Source organism: Mauremys reevesii, linkage group 22, assembly GCF_016161935.1.
Source record: "Mauremys reevesii isolate NIE-2019 linkage group 22, ASM1616193v1, whole genome shotgun sequence".
Lineage (NCBI taxonomy): Eukaryota > Metazoa > Chordata > Testudines > Geoemydidae > Mauremys > Mauremys reevesii.
This window is the reverse complement of record NC_052644.1, coordinates 5,426,678-5,438,253: the sequence shown is the minus strand read 5'-3', so window position 1 is coordinate 5,438,253 and position 11,576 is coordinate 5,426,678. Positions and strand designations below refer to the sequence as shown.

Below are 11,576 nucleotides of genomic sequence, written 5' to 3'. Positions count from 1 at the left end.
GCTGTTGGGCACCTGGGACTGACTGGTGCCACAGTCCTGGAAGCTCGCCCCTCCCCGTCCGGATTTGGCACTGGTGAGGCCTCATCTGGAGAACTGTGTCCAGTTTCGAGCCCCACACTGCAAGAAGGATGTGGAAAAATTGGAAATTGTCCAGCGGAGGGCAACAAAAATGATTCGGGGGCTGGAGCACATGACTTATGAGGAGAGGCTGAGGGAACTGGGCTTATTTAGTCTGCAGAAGAGAAGAGTGGGGGATTTGATAGCTGCTTTCAACTACCTAAAGGGGGTTTCCAAAGAGGATGGATCTAGGCTGTTCTCAGTGGTGGCAGATGACAGAACAAGGAGCGATGGTCTCAAGTTGCAGTGTGGGAGGTCTAGGTTGGATATTAGGAAAAACAATTTCACTAGGAGAGTGGTGAAGCACTGAAATGGGTTCCCTAGGGAGGTGGTGGAATCTCCTTCTTTAAAGGTTTTTAAGGCCTGGCTTGACAAAGCCCTGGCTGGGATGATTTAGTTGGGATTGGTCCTGCTTTGAGCAGGGGGTTGGACTAGATACCTCCTGAGGTCCCTTCCAACCCTGCTATTCTGTGATTCTATGATTGGTTCCGGTCAGCAGCTAGCCGCCCGGTCCATTGCAGGTCCATTGCTGTCATGAAGGAGCTGTCCCCTGGAGTCACGAGGCCGGGCAATGCACAGCAGGCTCTCAAGGGCTTTTGCTGCTTTCAATACACTTGTGCATTCCCCCCCGACCCCCTCACGCCAACTCATCAGTCACCTCTGAGCCCTGCTGGTGGATCAGAAACTGACGTGAAATCCAACAGGCCCTGCACTGCAGGATCCCGGTATGCTCCAGTCCAGCCACAGCTGTTAAAGCCAGGGCCCAGCCTGGCTCCACCACTGGAGCTAACGCCAAATGACCCCAGCTGGGGAAGGTCGGACACTCGGGGTTCTGTGACCCCTCTTGGCTGTTCAGCTCAGTCCATTCCCTCTCCGCTCCCCCCGAAACTGCTGCTTCCCTCAGGCCCTGCCGGGGCTCGGGACCACTTAGGCCGAGCGCCTGCCTCAGTTTCCTCATTGGCCAAGTGGGGACTGACACCGCAGACGCAGCTCTCTGGCCAGCTTCGCGGTGGGCGGCACCTGCACCAAGGGGCCCTCATTTCTGGCCCCTCCCTGCATCCTTAATCCTTGGGTCTCCCACGGGCCGGCTAGGCAGGATTTGGGGCGCCTGTGCCCTGACGTTCCACCTCGGGCAACACTCTGTCCTCCTCCGCCTCCCCCCCCACATTGCGTCATCAGCAACCTCAGCCCAGCCTCTGGGAGCCGCCTGCTGGGTCCAGCCCATGCAGCCCCAGGCTGATCCCTGGCAGCCAGTGCTGGGATGAGCTCACAGAGACTGGGAAGGGGGAAAATGGGGGAGGGGGAGGAGAGCAGAAATTCAGCAGTCTGGTTGCCAACCCTCCAGGATTGTCCTGGAGTCTCCAGGAATGAATCGTTCCTTGGAGATTGTGTCACGTCATGAAACCTCCAGTTAAAACGTCCAACCAAAAGGGGCCATCCTGGGTGGAGATACAGGACCCACCCCCGGCATTCGCCAATATATAGCCAGGGAGCTGCCTGCCAGCTACAGATCTCCACAGGGAGCCAGCCTGGCTTGGAGAACCCAGCATGGCCCAGATCCTGATGATCTTAGGTAAACGCTGCCGGCTGAGCCCGCCCGCCTGGCCCTGGGGAGCAGGGTTCAATGGGGCCGTGGCACTCACCCCTCTTCTCTTCTCCCCCCCTTAGCTCTTGGCACCGTCCTGACCAACGTGACCCAGGATAGACCGTTGCCTTGGCCTTGGCACCCAGGTAAGATGCAGGGAGCAAAGAGATTCCCAGGTCTCTTTCCCTCCCCCCTTTCCGTATTGTGGCAGGATCTCCTGGGGGGGGGGTCCCCAGCCCCACAACAGTCAGGGGCTCGATTTCTGCAGCCTTTCATTGAGCCTCTAGCAACCTAAAGGTCTGCTGGGAGGACCCCAGCTGATGGTCCCTAGATGGCTTTGCCTGGAGGGATGGAGCTGGGGAGGGAGGTGTGTATCCGCCCAGGGGTGTCTGGGGAAGGCTGGGATGGCAGGTGCTGCTGGTCGGGGTTGAGGTGCACTGGAAAGATTAAATGTGCTGAGAGGAGCCCAGGGCTGGGATACCAAAGGGGCTGCAGATCAGGATTTAGGAGTATCAGAATTATGATGGGTGGCAGTGGAGCTCGGAGCCGGGACAGCAGGAGGCTGCTGGTCGGGAGTGAGGGGCACTGGCAGAACTTGCAGGGAGCCCAGGGCTGGGCTGGCAGGGGGCTGCGGTCAGGGCTGAGGGGCACCAGCAGAGCTAGGGGGGCACCCAGGGGTGGGATAAGCAGGGGGCTGCGGGTCAGGGCTGAGGGGCACCGGCCAAGCGTACTGGGAGCTCCCTGCAATAACCACTCCCTGTGAGACCCAAAGGTTAATTCGGGCACCGGTCGAGCGTTTAGGCTGATGGGCTGGTCTCACCCGGGTCCCCACGGCTCTGGGCGTGTGTTACTTATCGAAAGAAACGTGACTCCGCCTCACTTTTAGAAATTGTATTAAAACGATTGACTGACCCCAAAGAAACCCCCGGAAGCCAGTCCCCGGAGCAGAGCTGCCCAGAGTGCCACCAAGCTAAAGCTCCCGCGCTCCAACCAGCCAGTCCAGGTTGAATCTGTTGCATGGGAACGAAATCAGGAAATCAGATCCATGCAACAAATTCTCCACCCTTCCACCGTGGGGGGCAGGAGCCCAGGACCATCTGCCCGTTTCGTTGGCCGCCCCAAGCCTCAGATCTTCACCAAAGTCAGTCGAATCCGGGGTGGTTGCTGCTGAATTCTTTGGCTGGAGAAACCAAATGATTGCGCAGTGTCAAACCGCAGCCCTGAGCTGGTTGGAAAACTGTTTGACTGTAGGGCCAGTGTGGCGGTTAACCCTTCCCTGCCCCCCAGAGAGATGGCCATCGGGGCCCGGCTTTGCTGGGCAAAAGTCAGCCAACTTGCGGGCAGCTTTCGGTTGCGCAGGGCAGGCAGAATGCAAAGCTCATCTGAAGCCCTGGCCTTGGCCCAAAGGGATTTTTAGGCACCGAATTACCTTTGAGGATCGGCGACTTTGAGGCTGTCGAGGGCTGTTTCAACCCAGGGGTTTTCCCTCTGGCGCCTTCCCTAAACCCCCTTTCACCTCCTAGCAGGGAGGGAGGGAGGGAGGAAGAAGGCTGGGATGGTGCCGGCCGACGTAAACAACAGACAGAAAGCAGCGGACGGGGCGATACGATACTTGCAATAGCCGGGAGGGTTCTCGCTCCAGCTCTGAGGCCGTGGGACTCCCCTGGTGCGGCCGTGCAATTTCACTAGCAGGTTCCCGTCGGGTTCAGGGAGACTGGTGGCGCCTGGTTGCTGGAGCTGTTGGCTTCTCTCTCCCCGAGGCAGCCGGCTTTGGGGCTCTGGGGCACCCCCTTTCTTCGGGCAAGGCCGTCTCCAATGTTCTCCCATTTGGCTTCATTGCATCAAGGCCTTCAGTGCAGTCAGGGGTGCGGCTGGGGCACCACACAACATGGGCCAAGCAGTTTGGACACAGCTCCTTAGCATCCCTTGAGCGAGAGACAGATCAGCCCAGTAGTCTGGGACATGAGCCAGCAGAAGGGGTCGACCTAGGCTCCATTCCCGCTGTGACCTTGGCCAAGTTTCCGTGCCTCAGTTTCTCCAGATGTGTTGGGCGGAGGAACGCCACAAAGATCATGAGGTGCTAGGCTGATAGGTGCCGGAGACGTAGCTGTGGCAGACAGAATTTGGGGGAAAGTCCTTCTGAAGCCAGCAATTTAAAGCAAATATTTGTTCCCACTAAGGTGACCCTCCCCCGCAAAAAATCTCCAAAATACAGAGCAGAGCCTCCTTTTAGGGAAGCTGCCACGATGGCAGCCGGATGAAAAATGCCACCACTTGACGGAAAATTCATCCCCAAATCGTTATGAAAATTGAAGCCCACTTAGCAACGAGCAGCCACTCGGTGTTCGTGCGTCCGCTGAGGGAACACGCCTCTATGCAGCATATGTGCAGATGGCCTGTTTTTCCTTGGCCCCCAGACAACTCTCGAGAAACGTTATGTGGCAGAATCAGCTGAGAGGTCAGCCAGTTTCTCTTGCAAAATTTCCATCTCGCTGGAGAAAAGTTACTTAAAAGTTTATCCGAGAAAAATAAACATGAATATAAAATGTAACAACGAGCCCTCGCCCTTAGCAGCAGATCTAAAGGAGGGCAGCGGCGACGGCCCCATTGTACAGCTCGGGAAACTGAGGCAAGGAACGAGGCAGTCACCTGGATAGCGTGAGTCCCCTGCAGTGCCTCTCCTGTCCCGCTGGGCTCTATGCCCAGCCCTGATTCCTGGAACTATAGGCTGATTTCTGCCAGTTCTTAACTGCTATAATTTGTAGCTCCCGGAGAGTGGCTCAGATGGACGGAACTTAGCTGAGGAAAGATGATGCTCCTGCGGCAATGAATGGGGACCTCAGTGGGGACGGAAAGTGCATTTCAGGTGTCAGGGATATTCGGACATTTCCGAGGGGTGTGTGTGAAAAAGCTGAAAATTTGAAATTTCCCACCAGAGGAACGATCTGAAATTCTTCATTCCGAGAGGGACTTTTCCCTTCCTCCTGTTTAGACTCGAATGAGTTAAGAGCGGGCAGGACCCGGCCCTTCCAAACCTGGTTTGTTCAGAATCTAGAAACTGGACGCGGGTGAGATTTTTTGGCCAGATTGTTTATTTGATGAACAACACGCCCTCAGTCAGTCCGACACTGGTCGACAATTTGACTCAAGTAGATTCAGCTATTCACAAACTGGCTGGAGGACAAGGAGTGGCCATGCACACGTAGCCCTTAGAGTAGGGGTCCCCAAACTGTTGGCGTGCCCCCTAGGGGGGCATGGAGGAACATGGGGGGTGGGACAGCCCCCACAAGGGAGCACCACCCAGCCCTACTCTGCCCCCAGCTCTGTCCCCAGCTAAGTTTGGGGACCACTGCGTTAGGGAATGGCGGGGTACCATTTAGCCTCTTTTCTGAATTAACCTTTATCCTAGTGGTTCAGCACCTGTCCCCACCTCCAATCCCTGTTGTGGAACAGATGCCAAAGGAAGTTTTCCAATTCACCAAAAATTCAGAGTTGGGTCAACCGGAGCTGACAGGGTTGGGGGTTTTTTGTCCAATTTTTCAAATCAATCCCTGACCCAGAGAATCACTGACTCCCCCAGCACCACGGGGAATGGGGAAGCCCAGGTTGGAAATGTCCCGCCCACTGCCATGTTGATGCTTGTTAACACTTTCCTAGCACACGATCCCTTTCGAAAGGAAAAGGAAAAGGCATTTGGCCAGGACATAGCCGAAAGCTTCCATTCGGAAAACGCGGAGACTTTCGATCGTAACTGTCAAGGTTTCTTTCCCCACTTTGAACTTTAGAGTACAAATGTGGGGACCTGCATGAACACTTCTAAGCTTAATTATTAGCTTAGATCTGGTAACGCTGCCACCAGCCAGGAATTAGTGTCTGGCATACTCCCTGTCCCCGCAAAACCTTCCCTGGGGAACACAGATCCAAATCCCTTGGATCTTAAAACAAGAAAAAAATCAATCAGGTTCTTAAAAAAGAAAGCTTTTAATTAAAGAAAGAAAAGGTAAAAATTATCTCTGTAAAATCAGGATGGAAAATGCTTTACAGGGTACTTAGATTCATATAGCCCAGAGGAAACCCCTTCTAGCCTCAGATTTAAAGTTACAGCAAACAGAGGTCAAAATCCTTTCAGCAAAAGAAGCATTTACAGGTTGAGAAAACAAAAATAAGACTAACACGCCTGGCCTGGCTAGTTACTTACAAGTTTGAAACATGAGAGACTGATTCAGAAAGATTTGGAGAGCCTGGATTGATGTCCCGTCCCTCTCAGTCCCGAAAGCGAACAAACCCCCAAAACAAAGAGCACAAACAAAAGACTTCCCTCCACCCAGATTTGAAAGTATCTTGTCCCCTCATTGGTCCTCTGGTCAGGTGTGAGCCAGGTTTACTGAGCTTCTTAACCCCCTTTACAGGTAAAAGAGACATTAACCCTTAACTATCTGTTTATGACAGTAACAATGCGCCTTTGGGCATTTCTTTCCCCCAAAACAAAACCTCAAGGAAATTGGCACCTTCCCCATGAAATATTGTAGTTTCACTGGCAATTTTCCAGTCATTGCAAATATAATATTAAATACTATTAGACTTGGTGGAATTTGGTGGGTTTTCTTTAATGATTGTGATCGATTATATCAATGTTTATTTTTAGGTGTTTATTTTGATTTCTATCCCTTTAAATTCTCACAGGAAATTAGGGGAGGTTGGATGATTATTTAAGGACGGTCTCTAATAATCTCTCAAGAAAAACTTTTCTTACTTTGCCTGTCTGTTAGTGTTGATGAGTATTGAGGTGTCCCGGTCTCAAAGGTCGTGCCCAATCTTGGCCCCGTACGGTCCCTGGGTGGGGGGACCCCCTTCCGTGCGACAGCCCTTCTCGGGGCTCCACTCTCTCTCGGGGGTTAAGCCCCCCCGCCTCCTGGAACCGCACCTCTCTGAGCCTTAGCCCGTCTGTCTCTCCCTGTGGGCCCCCTCAGGGAGTGCCCCGCTCTGGACCCCCGGGGGCTTCCACTCCCAGAGGGAATAACGCAACCCCGTTCTCTAGCCCGGAGTGACTCTCAGCCAGCGTAAAACAGGAGGGTTTATTGAGTGTCTGAACACAGCACAGGAAACTCACAGGGCCTCAGGCCTGGCCTCCCTCAGCCCAGCACATCCCAGTCTCCCTGCATCCAGGTGGGCTCTGCCTGCTCCCTCTCTCCAGCCCAGAGCCCCCCTGCTTCCCAGCTGGGCATCTGATATCACCTCCCCCAAGCCCCGCCTCTGTCCATTGTCTTCTGTCCAGGTAAACAGGGTCGCCTGGGCCTCCTCTCCTCTCCTCCGTCCTCTGCCCCTCTGGCTGAAACCGGCTGGTCAGGTCACCGGGGTCCTCTCTCCGCAGCCCATTGTCCTCCCACTGGCCAGAACCGGCTGTGACTGCTGAGCTGGGCCTGCCGGTCACCAGCTGCTGGGGTCTCCGTTCTCCAGGCCATTGACTGGGGTCCCAAGTTCAGTCACTGGTGCTCTGTACCAACAAACTCCCTCTCCCATCACCTCGTTAAACCAGGGACACTCAGGGAAACCGAGTCCCACCCTCTCTGCATGAAAACTGTTGGAAAAACCAAGAAACCCCCCCACTCTGCACACGAGGGAAACATTTTTTTCAGTGATTTGGGTGTATTTGTGAAAATGATTTGGGTGTATTTGTGAAATTGATGTTTATTGGCCTTGACTGATAAAAATTGAATCCTTCCAGAACTAAATAGTAAATAAATACTGTAGAACCTCAGAGTTACCAACTGATTGATCAACTGCACACCTCATTCGGAGCCGGACGTACACAGCCAGGCAGGAGCAGACACCAAAAACTAAAATAAAGATAAAGGCCAATACAGTACAGTGCTGTGTTAAATGTAAACTACCGAAAACATCAAGGGAAACTTCGAGATTTGACAAGGTCAGGAAACTGGCTCTGTGCTTGTTTCATTTAAATTAGGACGGTTAAAAGCAGCCTGTTTCTTCTGCGTTGTCAAGCCTGTATCAAGTCAATGTTCAGCTGTAAACGTTTGAAAGCCCAGGCCTAACGCTGCGTTCGGACTGACGAACAAGTCAGAGTTACGAACGACCTCCATTCCCGAGGGGTCGGGAACCCCCAGGTTCTCCTGTGTGTAGACCACTCGGAGGTTCTATCTATGTAGCCCGCTAGGTGAATATGAATGTGATCATTTGGGTATTATATGCCGCATCCCATTCATATTTTAATATAAAACTTGAAATCAAATCAATGGAAATGACTCTGTCTAAACAAACAATGACCCCTGTACCCCCAAAAGACTGTAAAGGGACTGTGCAGGACGGGGCGCAGCCAAGGGCTGGAAGGTTAGGGGGGAACAGGTGTTTCCACAGTGAGTTTCTGAGCTGTGATCCTGCCTGTTGACAACCTGGGGAGATGGCGGTCAATTAGAGTGACCCCTGGGCTGCTCTAATCCACACTGGGAGCCTCGCTGGCCTGGAATCTGAGCTGTAACAGGGTAACCTAAGGGCTAGGAGGCCTGGGGCCAGCCCAGCCCTGTTCAATTAGCTCACCTGTGCTGTAATTAAGTGCATCCCAGCCCGAGGGGGTGGGACTTCAGGGGGTCAGGTGATAGACCAGCTGGGCCTTATAAAAAGGCTGCGAGTGCTCAGGCTGGGTGTGGACCTGTCGGTGAAAGGTGACCCAGATGGGACTGGGAGCTTACCCAGGCCACGGCTGGCCTGAAGGGCACCAGAACCTTTTTGTAATAGGGACTTTTGAACTGGCCGTTTGTTGCTGGGGAAGGGGTGACATTGGCTGCGACTAGGCCATCAGGGCTAAGACCATCTCCAGTACAGACCGGGAGGTGTGGAGAGCCCTTTCTTGGGAAGGGAAACTGAGGCAGAGTGCGCTGGCAGTGCCACACTTGGCTAGCAGGGGGCACTGTGGGGCGACTATGCCCTATGCCACACCTGCACAGAACCGGCCCCAGTTCTGTGCCCGTGGGGGAGTGTGTAAGACCCCACTGTGCGTGGCTTTTTCTTGCCAGATCTGTGCCAAGCCTTTGGGTGCCAGGAGCCGGTGAAGCAGGACGAATGCGGGAAGGAGCTCTATAATGTCCAGACCCATCTGTGCTGCGATAACACCACACACTGGAAGGTGACGGAAAAACCCAGCCCGACTTACGACTGCTGCGGCCTCGAAGTCTACGATCAGAAAACGCAGGAGTGTTGCGAAGACCTCAGCATAAAGCCCAAGCAGCACTGCAGACAAAAGGGCAAGCAAGCCGTCCCCTACAGATCAGGTGCAGAGAGATGCGGCTCTCTCTCAGCAGCGCCAGGTGCCAAGGGTAAGTAGGAATTGCCGGAGTGAGGAAATCTTGGTTACTTCAGCCCCGGCCTCTCCCAGCAGGGGGCGCTGTGGGGAGTGGGGAAGGAGACGGCTGTGGGGTGCTCCCGGCTACTCCAGCCCCGGCCTCTCCCAGCAGGGGGCGCTGTGGGGAGTGGGGCAGGAGCCAGCTGTGGGGTGCTCCTGGCTACTCCAGCCCCAGCCTTTCCCAGCAGGGGGCGCTGTGGGGAGCCTGGTTTAGTTCCCTGGTGTCTGCCCTCCAGACACCCGCCAACCACACTGATCTTGGCACGCGCTGACCCATGGCCCCGCAGCCGTGCTCGGCCACTCGCTGTGCAACCTGTCGCCCCAGAGGGCTTTCAACACCCCGGGCCTCGCGGGGCTGCCTCTCTTGAGACGAGAAATCGAGGCGGAGCAGTGGAAACAAAGAGCCGTAGGTTGAGGAAACCCCACGCCCCCCTTTCCAGCAGGCTTGTTCCCAAGATGCCCTGTCCATCTGTTTCCTCTCTCAGGATCAGACACCAGGCTTCTCCCCTTGGCTCTCTGCTGCCCACCCCCACCGCCTGCAGCCAGGGAAATCTTTCAAGCCACACTAGTTGCGATGTGTCGTGAGGCCTTGGGCGGTCACCCCCATTGTCAGAAGCTCTTTTTCCTACGTAAAAGGGCTTGATTGCTCCTGCGGTGGATCCTGAAGGAGGGTGTGTGGCCCAGCCACTGGCTTTAACGAGGGCTGAGATGGTCTTGAGGTCTCAGCCACTTGCAGACCTCCGGGCGCCATGACTTCCCGGCATGTATCCCACCCTGTCCTACAGTCCTGAGCCCAACAGCGCTCCTGGTCTGAACCCCCCAAGAACCACTCAGTCTCTATCACGCCGGCATCTCTTTTTCCTTGTGTCTCTCTGCAGGAAGAAACGGATGATGCAGAAGACAAGGGTCCCGGAGGCAGGAGGTCTCAGCAGGGGGAGGGGTGGGGTTAGCGGGGGGCTCGTGTTTTTTATCCTGGGTGCGCTGTGGGATGGAGGGAGGGGTGGGCACAGCTTGGGTACACTGGGTGAAGTGCAGGGGAGAAGAGTCCTCGGGTGGGGGGCCTGGGAGATGCAGGGACTCTGGAGGTGGGCACTGGAGAGGGCATGGGAGCCACAGGAACCTAGTGCGTGGGCACAAGCGAAGGCACAGATCCTGCCCTCAGCCCCCCAGGGGCACAAGCTAGAACCCTCACCCCTCCCAACCCCCTGCCCCAGCCCTGAGCCCGCTCCCACACCCCAAATCCCACATCCCCGGCCCCACCTCAGAGCCCTCACCCCTCCCAACCCCCTGCCCCTGCCCTGAGCCCGCTCCCACACCCCAAATCCCTCATCCCCGGCCCCACCTCAGAGCCCTCACCCCTTCCAACCCCCTGCCCCAGCCCTGAGCCCGCTCCCACACCCCAAATCCCTCATCCCCGGCCCCACCTCAGAGCCCTCACCCCTCCCAACTCCCTGCCCCTGCCCTGAGCCCGCTCCCACACCCCAAAACCCACATCCCCGGCCCCACCTCAGAGCCCTCACCCCGCCCCAACCCCCGCCCCACCCCAGAGCCCCCGCCCACACCCCAAACCCCTCATCCCTGGCCCCACCTCAGAGCCCTCACCCCTCCCAACCCCTGCCCCAGCCCTGAGCCTGTTCCCACACCCCAAACCCCTCATCCCGGCCCCACCTCAGAGCCCTCAGCCCTCCCAAGCCCCTACCCCAGCCCTGAGCCCGCTCCCACACGCCAAATCCCTCATCCCGGCCCCACCTCAGAGCCCTCACCCCTCCCAACCCCTGCCCCTGCCCTGAACCCGCTCCCACACCCCAAACCCCTCATCTCGGTCCCACCTCAGAGCCCTCACCCCTCCCACCCCCTGCCCCAGCCCTGAGCCCACTCCCACACCCCAAATCCCTCATCCCCTCCCCCACCTCAGAGCCCTCACCCCTTCCAACCCCTGCCCCTGCCCTGAGCCTGCTCCCACACCCCAAACCCCTCATCCCTGGCCCGAGCTCAGAGCCCTCACCCCTCCCAACCCCCTTCCCCTGCCCTGAGCCCACTCTCACACCCCAAATCCCTCATCTCCTGCCCCACCTCAGAGCCCTCACCCCTTCGAACGCCCTGCCCCTGCCCTGAGCCCGCTCCCGCACCCCAAACCCCTCATCCCCAACCCCACCTCAGAGCTCTCCCACCCCCTACCCCAGCCCTGAGCCCGCTCCCACACTCCAAACCCCTCATCCCTGGCCCCACCTCAGAGCCCTCAACCTCAGCCAGAGCCCTCACCCCCAACCCTCTTCCCCAGCCCTGAACCCATTCCCACACCCCAAACCCTCATCCCCAGCCCCACTCCCAGATCCCGCACCCCGAGCTGGAGCCCTCACCCCCCCCCCCCCCCAACCCCCCAGCCCTGAGCCCCCACCCACATTCCAAACCCCTTGGCCCCACCACTGCCACACATCCCCTCCATATTGGTGCATATAATAAAATTCGCTCTGCACATGGATGTAAAAAATTAGAGTGAACATTGGTGCATGTGCT

General features: G+C 56.5%; 1 long non-coding RNA gene across 1 annotated transcript; it reads left to right on the top strand.

Annotated features, from left to right (window-relative positions):
* The first annotated feature begins 1,780 nt into the window (after positions 1–1,780).
* LOC120388927 lies at positions 1,781–9,999 on the top strand. Its single transcript, XR_005590677.1, has 3 exons — positions 1,781–1,848; positions 8,734–9,033; positions 9,938–9,999. It is a non-coding gene; the product is annotated as an uncharacterized LOC120388927 (long non-coding RNA).
* The last annotated feature ends 1,577 nt before the right edge of the window (positions 10,000–11,576 follow it).